Source organism: Suncus etruscus, chromosome 2, assembly GCF_024139225.1.
Source record: "Suncus etruscus isolate mSunEtr1 chromosome 2, mSunEtr1.pri.cur, whole genome shotgun sequence".
Taxonomy (NCBI): Eukaryota; Metazoa; Chordata; class Mammalia; order Eulipotyphla; family Soricidae; genus Suncus; species Suncus etruscus.
In genome coordinates this window covers 80141507-80158254 of record NC_064849.1, presented here as the reverse complement: position 1 = coordinate 80158254, position 16748 = coordinate 80141507, and positions in this window count along the sequence as shown.

The following is a 16748-nucleotide window of genomic DNA, read 5'->3' as shown; positions in this document are numbered from 1 at the left end:
TCTTCAGATCTGTTTTGTCTGGTAAATGTTTACTAACCAAGTTTTATCACACTACATAGGAACCACTTATTTGTGATATGTTTTTATAAATATTAAGACATTTTCTATTACATACAAATTTTAGAAATGAACAGATGTTTTACTGACCTAAAGTTGATTTTAATTCATTTATAGTTATTTCTTTGTTTATATTGAGCAGAATGCTGATAGAATACTCCTAGCTCTATGATTAGAGACACTCTTTTTTTTTTTTATTTTTGGAGGGGCCACACTTAAAGGTGCTAAGAGATTATTCTTTGTTCTCTGCTTAGAATTTACTCCTAGAAGGCTCAAAGTGGAATGGCTTTCCAAATGAAATGCCCAGGTTTAAACTTGGGTTAGCGACATCCAAGGAAAATATCCTACTCGCTGTGCTATAGCTCCAGCCATTATATTTTATAAAATATATAATGCTGGCATTATAGTGGGAATTTAACTTATCATCTGAATGGCTGGACTTGGTGCATATGTTATGTTCAGTGGTAAAGTATAGTATGAAGATGGAATATAGGTTGTGAGCATAGAAAAATGGAGATTATAATGGAATTTGGAATGTGTTACTTTCAGTAGAATAGTGTCATTTGAGAATGGTATAAAGGTTTTGAGTACCAAAGAAGAGTAAAGAGTGAGAGAAAACAGGAGAGGGGGAGATTCACAGTGTGAAAAATTTAGATATGCGTTGCTGTCTCCTGGGTACAATTGGAATAGGATCCACTCTGGAGATTTGGACTTGTTCAGAGATACTATAAGCTATCTGCTGAATAACCAATGAGATTTGGAACTCTAGTTCTACAATAGAGAAAGTTTAATTTTGACAAAATTTGAATAAGCAAGGAGAAAAACTTCTGTCACTAGCCCGCAGAAAGGAAGGTCAACTTGATTTTCATTTATCAGATTATCCATGATAATTAAGCTGATATTGAGCTCACTATCCACTTTTTAGCAAAAACTGAAACTCAAGTATGACTACTTACGTGGGCCCTGGAAGAATAAATGAAAGAGTACCAGAAATACATGAAAATACCTTCCGTGAAAATAAGTTAAGAGATAAATGTTACCTAACAATGTCATTTTTAATAAGATCCATTTTTCTATCTACCTTCAAAACAAATCTTTATTTTTGCTTCATTGAAGAGATTCAAGTTAAAATTAAGCTTGTTCATGAATGATCTTTGATGCCTAAACAGCTCCTGAGTTTTTAAAGGGTGTCAAAATAGATTAAACACAATTTTACTTCTACAAAGAGAAGCTTTAAGTACCTCTCTATGCAATACCTTACTACTCTGCCAGAGAAGAAATTGTTCTAATTACTCTAAGTTAAGACTATAATTGCCCTTTTGCATTTGATGATCAGATCCTCTGTTTTATTTTTACTCACGTTAATGAAAACAGAAAGAAAGAACGAAATATCCTCTATATCCTACCAGCTTTTGCTAATGTTGATCCTTGTCTCAGTCATGCATTATCTCCATTCTGGCTCTGACAGGACCAGGCAACTTTTTATTTCTTTTCCACTATATAAGGCCTTGTAAATTGTTATCTATATGGTAATTATCAGAGTGATATCATGAACAAGACTTTAAATGCTGTGTGTGTGTGTGTGTGTGTGTGTTGGGGACAAACTCAATATTGCTAAGGCCTTAGTCATAGCTCCTGATCACTCCTGGAAATGCTCAAGGAACCATACAAAGTGCTAGAAATATACTTGAGTCGGCTTCATGCAAGACGCTTAAGCGGCCAACTCACTTAGAACGTCTCTCTGGCCCTTGAGTTAGTGTGACTATGGGGCAATATAATAAAACAGGATGATACACTTATGAACAAGTGTTATGTGAAATTTTTACCAAGTAAATCACCGAGTTTTCATATAACATCAGGGGATAATGTGATTTTCAGGTTTAGTCTTACAAAAAAAAAATACAAGCTATTCAAAGCCTAACCACCCACACACCCCAAAGGAAACAAAAATATCACCTCCACACAAGCTTATCAGAGTTTCCTAGTCTGACTGTAAGTTTCTTATTCAGGAGTTAAAATTAGAGACATTTTAAAAATTGATCATTTCAAATGTGGCAAGGATTTCAATGTCTCATGAAATAGGAAATAAATTCAAATTAAAATGATACATAAATAACTAAGGAAATATCCTTTGAGATAATCAGCTTAGCCATTTATACAAGTATATTTAGTCAATGAGAAATTTCATTTTCTTAAAAAGAAATCTGTATCTTAATATCACTGTGGAGTATTTCTGGTCATCATAACATTTATTTATAAAGGTTTATTTATAATAATAAAACATTACACTGATATGCTTACACATTAATAGGGAAATATAAACTAATGCCTATTAATGAACTAGTTCAACATGACTTGGAAATTATTCCTCCAAGTTAATCTAGGAATATACTATTTTACTGAAAAATGAGTTTTGAACCACATTTATAGTATTACTTAAAACAGTTGCATAGTTATGATAATACTTAACTATAACACTTGGCACTGATATAGACAGTTATTTTGTAATCTTTGCTATTATCATTAAACATCATCATCATCCTTTTTTTCCTCAGGGCATCATTAAGATGACACTCACATCTTCCTTTTTAGGGAAGGAGGTACACCAAAAAGTATTCAGGGGTTACTCCTGGCTCTGTGCTCAGAAATCACTCCTGGCAGGTTCATTGGACCATATGGAATGCCTGGTATCAAACCTGGTCAGCATCAGACAAATCAGGGGAATTTCCATCACCGAATTGTGCTCCCTCCACCTCCGTTTCTGTCCTTCTTCCCATATCCTCTTCCCTTACCCCCGGGGCTGCTAGAATAAGTGGTCCCCTCTGTGCCTAGCTTACTACTTAGTGGTCTTACACCTATTTGGTCTTGGTACCTCCCTTATTCCCCCTCAATTGGGAGGGGGGAGTAGATAGTTCAAGTTATGTGGTTTTGTTTGAAGAAGAGAAAAGTAATAACCTGGAGGAAAAAAAAAAGAAAAAAAGAATCAGATACTCCGGAAATGGGCGGAGTCCTTCTAGAGGTTTTCATCCTTGGTTTGAAAGACTAAGGGGAAAAAGAAGGTGAAATACCACAACAGTATATAAAGAACTGTCAAAATATCCAGTGAGCATTCCAAACAAAACAAAAAAAACCAAACAAAACAAAACAAAAGGGTAAGCACCATATAAAAGCCATGGTATTGAGATTAAAAAAAATGTGGCAGAGCACATAAGAAAAGAAAAGAGGATAATAAATATAAATGGAGACATCCACTTCAATAGCGAAACCACAACAATGAAATCAACAAAAAAAAGATAAGTAAATAATAAAAAAAATTTGTTTTGTGCTTTTTTTCCCTCCTGCAGATGCACAGTAAATATTGGGGTCATCCGAAAAGGAATTTCCTTTGCGTAAGAGATACAGGGTTTCTCCTTCAAGTATATTGTCATGGGATTAACTATAGACTCTTTTCAAGTTCATTTACTCTCCTCTTGGTGCTTTTGTGGTGTATGGAAGACTTCTGCTCCGTCCTGGGTGATAACATTAGACCTCTGTATCTAGAGGTCTCGGTATCTGCACGAGTCAAGAAGTTGAACTTATGATTATGTCTTTCTTTGCGGATCTAGAATTTCTGTTCCCTCCATGTCATTTTAATCCGTTTTCTGTGGTTGGTGGTCTTGGTCTTTGCACTGATCCTACGACGGGGCCTGGAATAGTGTCATTTGTTATGTTTCCAGAAGACCCATTCCTTTGCAATTGTTTCAGACAGATCTCTGGAACTAGAGATCGTGGTTGTTGTGCAGGTCATAGCTCAAACCCTAGACTAGGGCTTTTTATTGGTCCCAGGATACACACAGTCCGGTCATGGTTCTAGCAGCCAGTCATCTGTAGATCGCAATCTTGGCATTTGAACAGACCAAAGGGTGACAAGTCTTCTGATTTTGTCTTATCGTTAGCTGGTGAGGTAGGATAACTTGCTCTTAGGTCAAGTTGTCCCCATTTTCCTCGTTGTCAGGGTATCATATTAGGGCTGGCACTTGTTGGTGTCCAAGCACTATTAAGGATGTCCTGGTTATCTCTAGGTAATACCTTCATTTAGAACTTGAAGCACGTGACCACCCAGACCACTGAAGCAGCAACTGTGACCTATAGACTTATACTACAGGCCCTACTCATTGAACACAAACAAACCAGCATTCCCTCCCTCTTTTCTACTCTTCTCACTACTGTTTTTTTTCTTTTTCTTTTTTTCTTTTTTCTCCTTTTCTTTTTAATTTATTTTCTCTTTTCTTTCCTGCCCCTCCCATATACTTTCCCCTTTCACCCCTTTGAAAATTCGACTATCCTTTCACCCCACAATCCCATCCAGATTCCCCACATTAAAACTTTTCACCATCAGTTCCTATTCCATTAAGCATCAAGAATGACCTCCTACCTCAGCGAACCAGTACCCAGCACCCAAGAGAAGGGACAACCAGTCAAACCCACACCTCGCCCCCAACAAGAAAAGGCAACCAACCCCCCTGCTGAATCATGCTGTGTGGTCCTCCTTACCAACCCTTCCTAACGTGGACTGTTACTTGAAACCGGACTAAGCTCTACAAGTATCCCCCAATGCATGAACTCTTCCCAAGTCCTCCCTGCCGCAAATCTTTTGTCAATCTCAAGAAGGTCAGGTTGAGAGATGAAAAGGCGCCTGGGAACCCACACACCACAAGAAAATGTCAAAAGACAATGGGGAAACCTATACTACCATCATAAGTATAAGACCTGTATTACACTACCTCTTTACCTGCTTTTCCCCAAATGCAAGATACTTTCTTGCGTCGCCTTGTTCCTTTAATTAATTTTTTACTTCATTTCTTAAAAAAACTTTTTTCTTGTCATATATATATGTGAGCACATATTCTTTTTATTTCTATTTTTATCTCTTTTGGGTGTGTGACCTGTTTTTGTTTTCTTCTCTCTCCACCCTCAAATGCAATATAATGTAGCACCATTTCTCCCTGCAAAGGCACACTAAAAAAAGGAGAAACCTTACATATAAAAATGAGCTCTTATTAATTAGGGATAAGAACTCATACTTGTTTACAATACAGGGGTATCTCCCACGTTGAAAATATGTCACGTGAACCCAACTTAGACAACAACCGTCCAGCCTTGAACCCTGGACCACAGACATAGAAACAACACACATCTTCACAAATTGATAATCTTGATATAATATTTCTATAACATTCACAGGATGAATGGAAACAAAACATATGTATTAAATGCAACATGCTACTTTATAAGTAGGATTTACACTAGGTAAAGAAATTAAGTCAGTAAAAAATAAAGAAAAAAAAACTCATTAATTTCATTGTGATATTTTTGTTGTATTTCTTACAATACCAAAACAAGATTAATCTCATTAAAGTTAAAAAACCCTTATGCTGGGGCAGGAAAGATAGAACAGCTGTAGGGCATTTACCTTGGAAGGGACCAACCAAACAACCGAGGACAGGCTCTGGTTCATTTCCCAGCAACCCATATGATCCACCGAGCTTGCCTGGGCGCTTAATGAGCAGAGAGTCAGAAGTAACCCCTGAACGCCACCGGGTGTGACCCCAAAACCCCCCAAAAAAAACACTCTTATGCTATGCTATGGATTAAATATTTAAACTTAAATATATTAACCTCACAATATTCACTATATGTTTCATACCATATTTCACTAATTAGTAGTTTTTTTTCTTTTTCTCCAATGAGATAATTGAGTTTTTAGTAAAGCTGTGATTCCTATGAATATGTTCGTTATTTCCAAGAGTTATATTTTGGCTTATACAGCTGGTATATTTGGACAGACTATACAAGTACAGTTGAGACAATATTTTGGTCTTAAAGAATTGTAGCTCTCATGTTTTATCAAACATCCCCTATCTTAAAATTCATTTTATATCTTGTTCTTTACAGGATCAAGATTAGGATAGTGTTATCTTTGAAGTGCTAAACAATAACTATTTAGGGTTATGTTGGCCATAGTTCAATTTTTGCAATCATACACTTACGTTGTTGAAGTTCGAAAGTGTTCTTGATTTATTTCTCAAGGAAAAATTTTATAACTTGCATTCAACCTCTGCACAGTAAAACAGATGTGACAGAGTTCAAATAAAACTTTATTTACAAAAATAGGTTGGGGCTGGAGAAATAGCATGGAGGTAAGACATTTGCCTTGCATGCAGAAGGACGGTGGTTCGAATCCCAGCATTCCATATGGTCCCCGAGCCTGCCAGAATCGATTTCTGAGCAAAGAGCCAGGAGTAACCCCTGAGCATTGTCGTGTATGACAACCCCATCGAAAAAAGAAAAAGAAAACTGAAAAAAAAAGGTGATGTCTCTGAGCCCAATCACTTAGCATCCAGATTTTCATAATTTTTCTACCATCATTTAAACATACTTGTCTTTCTCAAACAAAATATCTATCTTTGAAAGTTGACTTTCTAAGTTACCTGTCCTATGAATCTTTTTGTTTGTTTGCTTCTCATGTCAGAATTTACTCCTTTTTCTCTCTCAGGGATCAGTACTAGCAGTATTCAGGGAGCCATATCTGGTACTGGTCATTGAACTCAGGTTGACTTCTTGCAAGTCAAATTTTTACTATTCACCAGCTCCTGTCCAAAGATTCTTTAATCACATTATTTATAAATTAATCTTGGAAAAATGTCACTCACAAATGGAACTTAATAATTGCTTTGGTATCTATACTCAAGTACTACTTGGAGAGATGCTTGTCAGATTATAAAGTGTTAAGAATGGAATCAGTATATGTGCATGTCTTATTCCCTGTAATATATCTCTAATTCTAACAATGCATTTCTAAAATGTCCCTGTCTACTCACTCACTTCTCATCTAATTTTTCAGAAACTGAAATACTTTGACATGTATTCTGATTACAAAGTGTCCTTTTTTTTTTTTTTTGCTTTTTGGGCCACACCTGGTGATTCTCAGGGTTTACTCCTGGCTATGTGCTCAAAAATGGCTCCTGGCTTGGGGGGACCATATAAGATGCCAGGGGATCAAACTGTGGTCCATCCTAGATTAGCACGTGCAAGACAAACGCCCTACCGCTTGCATCACCACTCCTTTCCCTAAAGTGTCTTTTCTAATTCTAAAACTATTGAACATTTTTACCATACTTTAAAACTTTACTCAGGTATAATTACACATGACATATATGAAAAATGTGTTTCAATGCTGCCTTGAAGAGTTTCTATGGGAGTGGGTTTAAGGACAAATTATTGTGATTGAATGAATTTTTATAAAACAGCAATATTTTGTCCCAAGACCCTCCTAGAAAATTGCCAGTTTAGCATTGAGGCATTATTTAATATATGTCACAGTACAGTGTATGAACTTGTTACCATGTTTAATATCTAAAATATACAAGGCATTAGTAGAACTCAGCAAGAAAAAATATCTAACCACATCCAAAAATGTGGAGAAGATATCAACATTTTCTCAAGAAAAAAAAAAAACAGATAGCCAAAAGGCACATGAAAAAATTCTCCACATCACTACTCATCAAAAAAGATGCAAATCAAACCAACACTGAGATACTGTCTCTTACCAGAGACTGGCACACATCACAAAAAGCAAGAACAACCGGTTTGGGCACTATGTGGGGAGAAAGGGACTCTCATTCACAGGTAGATGGGTGAGTGTTCCAGCCTTTTTGGAAAACAATACAGATATTCCTCCAAAACCTGGAAACTGAGATTCCATTTGATCCAGTTATACTACTCCTAAGGATAAACCCTAAGAATATGAAAACACAATACAAAAAAACAATTTTGCTATGTTCATCATAGCACTATTTAAAATAGCCAGAATCTGGAATAATCCCAGGTATCCAATAATAGATGATTGGCTAAAGAAATTGTGGTATATCTACACAGTGGCATACTTTTTTAACAGTTAAGGAAGATGAAATAACTAAATTTGCTTACATCAATGGAAATGGAGCATGTTTTGATGAGTGAAATGAGTCAGAGGGAAAGACATAGAATAATCTCTTTCATTTATTATATATAAGAAAAGTAAGATAATGTGGTAAGGCTATCTGGAGACAATAGAAAAGTAGGTCAGGAGGACCAATCCATCGCAGGAAACTTGCCACAACTAGTGGAGTAGTGCAGTTTGGGCAAAAAATAAACCACTATTACAATAATTGGAACTGATTACTCAGGAAAATAACTGGGTATTAGATGGAGATAATGTGACATGCACAGTAATTACTTCATTAGTAGTAGAGCAAACCCATTTATAAAAAGAATAAAAAAAAGGAAGAGAGATACCGATAGAGAGGAAAAAATAAGTAAGAGAGAGAAGAGCAAAATGCCTGCTCCAGACGCAAGTGATGGTGGGAACAAGGGACACTGGTGGTAGAAAATGTTCATGGGTGAAGAGTAGTATATATTGTAAGACTGAAACTTAATTTTGAACAACTTTGGAATCATAATGTTTATATTAAAATAGCAAAAATAAAAGTACAACCTTGGAAGGAACCAGAAAATCTCAGCAGTCATGTCTTTAATATATAGTCCACCTGTGTTTACCTTTCATAGTATATGGTCATCATATTAACCCTAAGTATCCTTCTGCTCTCTGAACACAATTTATTAAACACCCATCAGGCACTAATGTGATTTTTTGAATGATCATTTAAAAAATTTGGTATTACTAATATTTACACATGCTTATATAAAACCTTAGATAATATTTATAAAAAGTGTTGATTCTATAAAATATGATAGCTTTATAATGCCAAACACATTGTCCAAAGAAGCCCTAACAAATACTTTCTCAATTGATAATTCTCTGTAGATAGCACAAAATTTGGGGCAAATTAGATTGCTACAACTAGAATATTCATTACTCCTTTTCTTAGTTTGTTAGAAGCCATAATTTTACCTACATACAACATTATTTAACAATATGAAGTATTAAATTATGACTATTTTGACATTTTAATACAAAAATTTTATGAAATTCTGGTTATATGATTTCTGTACAAATTTAAAAGCATCACTCATGGACAACAACCTGATAGTTTGAGCATCACCTTTTTTTAAAGTGTGAAGATGATTAAGTTGGATTATGCGAGTTAACTCTATTATATCATATTTTCTAGATTTCAAAATATTTCATTACTGTGATTCAGTAAAAATGTCAAACTTTGATTAAAACATAAATGTAAACGTTATTTATTAAATCCATATATCAAATTCAAAATGTCATATAAAATGTTACCTACCATTTTTAACAAAATGAAAATAAACTTTCAGAAATAATTTGCTAATTTTAGGAAATGTAACACCTATATAAATGCCATAGTCCTTATTTGCTGAAATGCAGTGAATAGAAATGTATCTTTTACACTAAGAAACTTATAGTTGAGCTGACATGTAGCTAGCTCTCAGGAAACCATAGAAATAGTACAAGACATAGGACACTTGCCTTATACAAAAATTGCACTGATTTGATGAAGCACTGAAAATTGACATACTAAGGTCATTCCTGAGCATAAATACAGGAATAGTTTCTGACCAGCAGTGGGTGTGACAAATATCCTAATATAAACATTAAAAACAACTGAATTAGTTCACTAATGTACACAGCAACTTTAGCGAATTTACTAAATCCATACTTATCAATACATCTTTATAAATGAAACTATATATGTCATCTTAGGAAGCCACTTGGTCTCTTAGAAAATTAAAAATTAAAGTGGGTTAAAATAGAAGGTGATGAAAACCTGTCTCCTTAGAACATACTCAGAGGGCCTGAGCAATAGCATAGCAGTCAAGGCTCTTTTCTTGCATGCAACTGACCTGGGTTTGAACCCTGGCATCCCATATAGTCTTCTGAGAACCACAGGGAATGATTCCTGATTGCAGAGCCAGGAGCAACTTCTGAGCACTGTCAAGTGTGACCCCCGTAAGGCCCCCCCAAATAAAGTACTCAAAGAAAACCAGCAGTTTTCCATTTATTGAGGTTAATGTCATTTTTATGTTTGCAAATAATATATTTTTATTTATTCTTATAGCATGCTCCCATGGAAATGTGAAAATATGAAAACATATAGTGAATTCCAAACATATATAAAAAATCAGGAAATCATCATTAATGTAGTAGTCAGGTCAAAGTTTAAAAGTTACTATTTTTTGGAGTCTTCGATATCTCTCTTCTAACATCCAACTTAAAGAAGGAAATCATTAAAAGTTTGTTGCATGTTATTCTCCAAAGGCAATAAAATTAATTAGGGAGATATGCAGGTTGCTGATTTGCTTGATTATATATTCCTACCTAAAGTGCAAAATCTCTCTGCTAGCTTTGTTGCCTAAAGGGCTTTTGGTTGATTCATCACCTCATTCACTCAGAAGGTTGATCATTGTAAATGACTTTATTGACCCATGGCTTGCTTCAGCATCACATGCTCCAATGAACCACACAAGTAACAGCTGCTAAGTGCAGGTGAGGAGCCATCATGGAATTTTCCAGGACTGAGTCAGCATTCTTTCTACCATCAGCCTCCTGTGCTGTCAGTTTGCTGAAGTTGGGGTTGGCAGGCATAATTTGGAAATGGGCTCTGCCTACAAGAATATCTTTTCCTTATGGACATTCGTGACTTTAGAGAGTCATAAAGGGAATCTATTTGAAGAATCTGAGTTCCAAATAGTGTATTCTAAATCTTTGGGAATTGTAACTCTAACATCATGTGATAAAATAGCATTTAATATTTAGGGATTGACATAATTAGTTGAGATTCATGAGCTATCTTTAAACACTGCAGAAAAAATAAAGTTATCTAATTTGTCAAAGATAACTTAAATACAGAGAAATGAGAATAAAAAGATTTCATCTGACCTCAATTCTTCCCACTAAAATTTTTTTAACACATTTCCATTGGTAAAACATCCCTCAATCAAATTGTTTAGAATACTTCCCATATATTGAGCAGATTTTCAAAGAATTCTATCCACAATTTGACTAAATTTGGAAGTTTGATTATGTCAGAAGTACAGAAAGGATATCTGACAAGTACATAGATGAAGCAAAGAAACCCTAAAAGTATATAAAATATATAGTGTTTAATGAATATTTTATATAATATGTATTTGCATATATTTAATATCACATACTATAAAACACTTTCATGTTATATACATTAAGTATATTAAACTTTATAAATACAGAAAGAGTAAATAAGTCACAGCATATAATAAAATACAAAAGTTATTTGATAAAAAAAATTAAGTAATACGTGCAAAGAGCTTTTAAAATTCAGTGATTGCAATAAAGAATTTGAAAAAATGGAAGGGTTGTGAGATTAATACAAAGTATGTACAGACCATAAATTTCATCTAGAAATCTCATGACTGTCCGGTGTGTCCCTTTTATTCCCAGCACTGAAGACCAGAGTAGATCAGGGCATGAGCAATGAAAGAAGAAAGTATATAGTAAGGATACTCTGGAACCCACAACCACCTTTGTGGATGCAAAACTGGACCCCCAAAGATGACTGTTTTAAATAGTTACCTCACCAGAAAATATTTAAGAATAAAAGAGCAAGATAAGATCAATGACTTAAATAAATAACTCACCAGTAGAAGACATAAGATTAAAAGAGCAAGAAGTTTCACATGATAGGTTATTAAGGGATGCAAATTATAACCATGAGAAACCAATTCAAAGCTATAAATCCACATCCAGGATATTGAAATCGTTATATGCTGGTTAGATGGTGCAGCTAAAGAAATGATCATTGCTGGTAAGAATTCAAAACACTGCAATTACCTTGGAAAGCAGTTTAGTAATTTACTACAAGATTAAGTTAACTCTTACTTTTATTCCCAACAATAAACTTCCTGAGAATTTGCACAAATGAATTGAAAATATACCCATATAAGTAAGTGCATGGATGTTTAAAGAAATTTTTATTCATAATGGCCCAAAATAAAAAACAATCATGATATATGTCTGTGGGAACAGGTTGTAAAATATGTAGAAAATCAGAAACAAGGGACTGGAGAGGTAGCACAGCGGCGTTTGCCTCGCAAGCAGTCGATCCAGAACCTAAGGTGATTGGTTCGAATCCGGCATCCCATATGGTCCCCCGTGCCTGTCAGGAGCTATTTCTGAGCAGATAGCCAGGAGTAACCCCTGAGCACCGCCAGGTGTGGCCCAAAAACCAAAAAAAAAAAAATCAGAAACAAGTAAAACATAGGCTTGGGATGGAGAGCATGCACATGTCAAGTACATGTATTGCCATGTGGTGGACCTGAGTTCGATCCTCAGCAACACATATTCCACCAACCACTGCACTGCCCAGAGTGATATGTGAGTGCAGAGTTGGGAGCTAGTCCTATGTACTGCTAGATCTGTACCCAGAAAAAACAGACAAAAAGATTACATATTAACTGTAAATAGATAGTTTCACACTGAGAAAGTGGAATATTACTCAGCAATTAAACAAAGACAAAGTGATCTTAAATGTTTAATACTAAGTGAAGGAACATCAAAATGATACTGTGATTCTAACTTGATGGTATTATTTTAAAATTTTAACAATACAGACAATACAAAAAGTAGAAATGGCCAGTAGTGTATGGCAACAAAATAAAACTTAGCAAAACAAAACTGAGCAGAAGACCCAAGGAGTAGGTAAATATAGAACTAAAGAATTAGAGCCAGATAATTTAAAAAGTAAAAAAAAAATGCATTAACGATGATATACTTGATCTAAATAATGCTGGCTCATTGAGGAAATAGATTGCATATGCATAACATTTTCTTATTTTTATCTTGTAAATCTTCATTATTAATTTTCTGTAGTGATAAAAATTTTTCTTCAACAATTTCAAACTATAATCATGCCATTTTTATTATGTGAATTCTGTGATATTTTTACAACCTGTATGTGTTAAATCAGTCTCAAGATGAAAAAGGAACACAATGATTTTAAGACAATATGTAAAGAATGCAAGAAAGATTATAATATATTTAATTATCAATTTCACTGGCATATAAAATTTTCTATAAAAACTAGAGCTCAATTACAAATGTATGACCTACTTTGAACATTCACAAATCCAAAGGGTAAAGGAAATGGTGAAAATTGATTTTTCAGTTAAAATAGTTAATGTACATAATAAACTCAAGTGAATAAAAAGAAACTAATATCAAGAGTTTTAAAACTGCTTGGGGTCAAACAACATCATGAATTTATTCCATATGCAAAGAAATTCTAGAGTTTAGTTTTTAATAATGTCTGAAGATTCTCCCAAGAAACATGATGGTGAATATATAAACTACTTTAGTAAACAAATAAGCACCTCAGACATTAAAAAAATGTGAAAATATCATAATTAAAATGAAAATAATAAAAATTATAAAAAGTTCAAGTACTAAATATTAATTCAATTCAAAATATATAATAATTTTGAAAGATATATCAATATCATTTAATGAAATAAAATAATCAAATTTAAATAATGGAATGATAATATGTTTAAACTACACAATCAATAACCTTAGTAATCACTTGGTATTATTAAAATGATCATACTAATTCAGTTGACTCCAGTGTATTTCTATTGTTTCTAATAAGTACCTTGAAATACCAATTCAACTGGTAAAATCTTGAATAGCAATACATTTTACAAAACATGGTATACTAAGTCCTTTAATCTGGAACATTCAATAATACATGCAAAGCCTTCTTTGAAAGGGAGATATAAATAGGAATATCTTACTTCACAATACTTTTTCATTCTGACCTATTAGTATTAGAATAATATTATTTATTACTCTTCAATAAGTAATATTTTCATTTTACCAATTGCCATATGGTTGACAAACAGGGGAAAGACTACAGTGGTATAAATAATATTGGTATGAACAAAAATGTTTTTACCATATTAAATTTCTTTTATTGTTTTTTTTTTTGTTTGTTTTTTAGGCTACACCCGATGATACCCAGGGGTTACTCTTGGCTATGTGCTCAGAAATTGCTCCTGGTTTGGGGGACCATATGGGACACCAGGGATAGAACTGAGGTCTGTCTTGGATCAGATGCGTGCAAGGCAAACACCCTATGGTTGCACTAACACTCTAGCCCCTAACATATTACATTTCTGAGAACACATGCATGAAGATACCACCAAGTATTAACAAATCCTAAAATTCATAAATCAAATTATTATAAACGCAGAAATTTTCCTTGTGTTATTATCATTTGGGAAGTTTCTGTTTTTAACATTAGAGTCATATTTCATAATACTTATAATTTCATAAATATCATAAATACATATCTCTCAAATATTTCTTTAACATTTCCTCTACTAATTACTGAAATAATTACAATTATTTTTAATAAAAGAAAAGAAAACTGCTTAAAAGCTAGTGAATAATTTTGTAATTAGTGTTCATTGGGTTTGAAAATCTTTTACTACTGAAGTTCAGATACCCAGTCAAGAGCTTAAATTGAACAGCTGGTTGTGACAGATCAAAAGTGTGCTTAGCATGCACAAAATGCTAACTGGTATGCTGAGAAATTTCTATCGCTGTAGGCAACTCATTTGTTTGTATTAAATGTAGTACAGTTGTGGTCCCAATAGAGATCCATAAACTCTTGATATTAACCAAAATAAAACGGATCTGTAATGGGACTCAGGCAAAACTCTGAAGTGAAGAAAACCAGTATGAAAGCCTTTAACCCAAATTGGTCCTTGATCTCCATTTTATTGAGGAAAAAAAAAAACAGAGAGTAATGGTTTGAATTTTGTTATCATTAATATCTGAGATGACAAATTTAAACTTTGAGACAATCGTGTCATATTAGCCCAATAAAGTTAATATGTTTAAATTGTAGTTCATTTGCACACATTGCATATATTCCACTAATGGATCTACTTAATTCCCAAAACAACTATGTCCATATCTCTTTGCAACACAGCACTACACTTTTCCCCCAACTTCCATCCCCACTTTTTGGATATACTGAGGACCTTATCTTTGCTCATAATTACTTCATTGAATACAATACTCATTTTGGAAACTCTTACATAGTAGGTATACCTTTTTCAGAACTGGAAAATTATTCAACTGATTTATGTTTTATTTCCTATCACATGGCAAAACAGCGCACTAAAAACACAGTTATTACATGTTATGTTATTGTTGGCTCTTGGGTAAGAAGTTGTAAAGATTTGAGATATTTAGACTAGTTTCCAGCCAGTACCTGGCCAACATTATCCAATATTCACTGCTAGGGCCATATAATGAGATGCTTAGTCGAACATTTCTGTAGTCAGCTGGACTGAGTTGGTAGATCTTAGTGAATCATTTAATGATGTGATTCAAGCTATATTCATTGAACATCCAAGGGTACCACTAGTTCCTTGACATCTGAGATATCTTTCTGGACCCATATGTACCACTTAGGAAAAGTTTAATCTTTACTAGATTCTTTTTTTTTTCCCTGTACTCTCAGGATCATAAATGATAGGCAAAAATGCTATCAGTACTCAATTACTATCTAACAACTTTACTTTCCCTAGATAGGATTAGAACCACAAGGTGAATTAATAGAAAAACTCATCTAACAGTGATTTAAATTTTGTTCAAAAGTACACCGACCAGAATAGATTCTCTTTATATTTATAGTCTGTTTATATTAATACCATTTTAGAACAGTAGGTAACTTTCAATGGTGTGATATTTTCTTCCATCTACTATATTGTCACCTTTGTATGATATAATGGGCTATTTTGAAGCGAGCATGAAGGCAAATTTGCAATGTATATATACTAGATGCAGCGTAGGTGGTTTACTTGAGGGAGCCTGAAAATCCTGTCAATAAAGCTTTTCAATATATGTGAACTGGATTTTGGGATGGAAGTAGACAATGCTCTATTTGTAGAAATTAAATTAAGCCTGCTAGTGGCTGGAATGTATGTTATAGTATCACAAGAAGAATGTGAGCATTCATATTGCTGAAATATTGATACTGACAAAACCTCAGTTGACCAAAAGTCAATAATCCCTATAAACAAAAACATTCTGATTTGTTTTTTATTCCCTACTCTTAACTTCACATGTGCATCATATTAGCTCTGACAATTATACAATTATTTACTGGGCATCAATTCCTCTAAAAACTCTACATTTGATGTATTAATATTAGGAAGCCCATTTCAATAATGAAAGATGAATAATCCATGTTAAAACCTCACAACAGTGAGTTGTAAAACACTGGGGGAAAATCACAAAGCATTTCAAGTGGTCCATGATATGTTGGCATATTTTGCTTTTTTTTTATTTTTCAATGCTTTCAAATAAGAGTCAGCTTTGATTCTACTTGCTGGAGTTGATGGAAATGAGAATATAATGTAATCACATAATAAATCTTCCCTAGCTTCTTTTCTTGCAAAGCCTTTGCATTAGTTTATTATAAGTTATGAAAAGTTACTGAGGGTATTAAATATATAGGTTGGTGCTGAATAATCTACTTAACCTATCAAGAAAATTCATAGTAATATTTTACCTGTAAAATAAAGCCTATTAAATACAAAATTTCTCTTATTTTTTGTTTTGTTTTGTTTTGGGGTCACAACCGCAGCGCTCAGGGGTTACTTCTGGCTTTATGATCAGAAATCACTCCTGGCAG